Here is a 2,500-nt window from a genome sequence, read left to right as displayed (position 1 = left end):
TTAGACAAAGCGACAGTAGATGACAGTGACTGAGGCAAGAGAGACAGAAAGAGACCCAGGTAGAAAGAAGCAGAGACTGAGAAACTCAATCAGAGACAATAAATCAACCAATCAATCAATCAATCAATCAGGAGAAACAGAGAAAGAAAAGAAGAAAGAAAGAATATGAACACAATTCCTGTCCTCTCTCAAGCTTAGAAAGAGTCGCTCATTATGTTCTCGTTTCCTGGCGTTGTTCCACAATCACACTTTTATTTCTCACCATTTCTCTCCTGTCCCCCGTTCAGCTCCTCTTCCGTTACCAACACCCTTTCCTTTTTCTCACCCCTATTCTCATTCTTTCTATCGCAGTCTCATCATCTTCTAACGCTTCGCATCTTTCACACATTTTTTTCCTCAGGCTGTCTACTTCATTCTCACTCCACTCTTTAGTTTTCACACTTCCCACATTCCCTCTATCTCATATTCTCTCCATTTGTCCTTCTTTCTACATCTATCTCTGTCTTTCGCTCTCTCTCGTTCTCTCCTTTTGTTGCCCTATCTCTCTTTCTCCCTCCCACTATCTCTTATTGATTTAATCCCATTCAATTAATATTGTTTACTGACAGTATGGCAGTATACAAGGAAGTGACTGGAAAGCAAAAGACTGTTGCTAAGGAATAAGATAACACAGCTCCACAACAGCGTTTAGCATATTGCTAGACTCACACTGTATATCAAGTAGACCGACCAGTATGTGATTATATAGAAAATCCTCAGAGAGAGAGAGAGAGAGCACATGAAAAGAGAGAAGACCAATAGAAGAATAGTTTATTACTGATGATTGATGATTGAGAGAGAGAGAGAGAGAGAGAGAGAGAGAGAGAGAGAGAGAGAGAGAGAGAGAGAGAGAGAGAGAGAGAGAGAGAGAGAGAGAGAGAGAGAGAGAGAGAGAGAGAAAGAAAACATTCCAATGGCACTGTGCAGTATTGAAAATACAGATGTATATGTAATGACAGGAGTGAAAAATAAGTTCAAAGCTTTGTGTCTGCGCGTGCATGCATGTCTGTATGTGTGTGTGTGTGTGTGTGTGTGTGTGTGTGTGTGTGTGTGTGTGTGTGTGTGTGTGTGTGTGTGTGTGTGTGTGTGTGTGTTACTCCGTGTGTGTGTTACTCCGTGTGTGTGTGTGTGTGTGTGTGTGTGTGTGTGTGTGTGTGTGTGTGTGTGTGTTACTCTGTGTGTGTGTCACTCCGTGTGTGTGTGTGTGTGTGTGTGTGTGTGTGTGTTTGTGTGTGCTATTATAATTTTATATTTGCACATGGAAGTGATGTGTTTCTTCCTCTTTCGCTTTGATCTGTGTCGACAGCACTAACATCCTTTACTCCTACTGAATATTCATCCATCTCTCTCTCTCTCGCTCTCTCTATCTCTCTCTCTCTCTCTCTCTCTCTCTCTCTCTCTCTCTCTCTCTCTCTCTCTCTCTCTCTCTCTCTCTCTTTAGCATGTTCCTGCACGCCGCACGCACGCACGCAAGCACGCACACACCTAACAAATAGTCGTTGTAACACGCACACACATACACACTCACTCACACACACACACACACACACACACACACACACACACACACACACACACACACACACACACACACACACACACACACACACACACACACACACACACACACACACACACACACACACACACACACACACACAAATGTAGAATCAATTGGCTACACAGCACCTGGACACACATGTGCTGCTTTCTGGGGCAGAAGAGAAGAAGAGCAGTGTGTGTGTGTGTGTGTGTGTGTGTGTGTGTGTGTGTGTGTGTGTGTGTGTGTGTGTGTGTGTGTGTGTGTGTGTGTGTGTGTGTGTGTGTGTGTGTGTGTGTGTGTGTGTGTGTGTGTGTGCGTACGTGTGTGTGTGCGCGCGTGTGTGTATGTGTTGTGTTTGGTGTGTGCGTGTGTGTGTGTGTGTGTGCGTGCGCGCGCGTGCGTGTGTGTGTGTGTATGTGTATGTGTATGTGTTGTGTTTGGTGTGTGTGTGTGTGTGTCTCTGTGTGTGCATGCACGTGTGTGTGTCTTTCTCTGTGTATGCTTGCATGTGTGTCGGTAAAAGGTTTACAGTACGACACAGCAGGCACATCTGTTGTAAAATATTGATGGCTTGTCACATTCTGTTTTTTATTGGCTTGTCATTTTCCGTAATCTCAAGGGGGCTTCTACAGTGCAGCGTCACATGCTCACACATTTCATTACAGCAATATTCATTTCATCTGCGATGTTAACGATTCCAAACAGTAATTACACAAAGCTGTAGGTGACACACACCTCCTACACTAACGCTGCTTCACACGATGTACACAGATTTTTATAACAGCAATACTCATTTAATCAGGGATGTTAGCCAATCCAAACATCCATTACATAAAGTCATATTAATACACATCTGCTTCAAATGCACGCTAGGATGTAGTAGACAACCTTTTTTCTGCAGATATGTTCATTTAATGA

The sequence above is a fragment of the Engraulis encrasicolus genome, chromosome 20 (genome assembly GCF_034702125.1).
Source record: "Engraulis encrasicolus isolate BLACKSEA-1 chromosome 20, IST_EnEncr_1.0, whole genome shotgun sequence".
NCBI classification, from domain to species: Eukaryota; Metazoa; Chordata; class Actinopteri; order Clupeiformes; family Engraulidae; genus Engraulis; species Engraulis encrasicolus.
Note: the sequence above shows the minus strand (reverse complement) of the source record.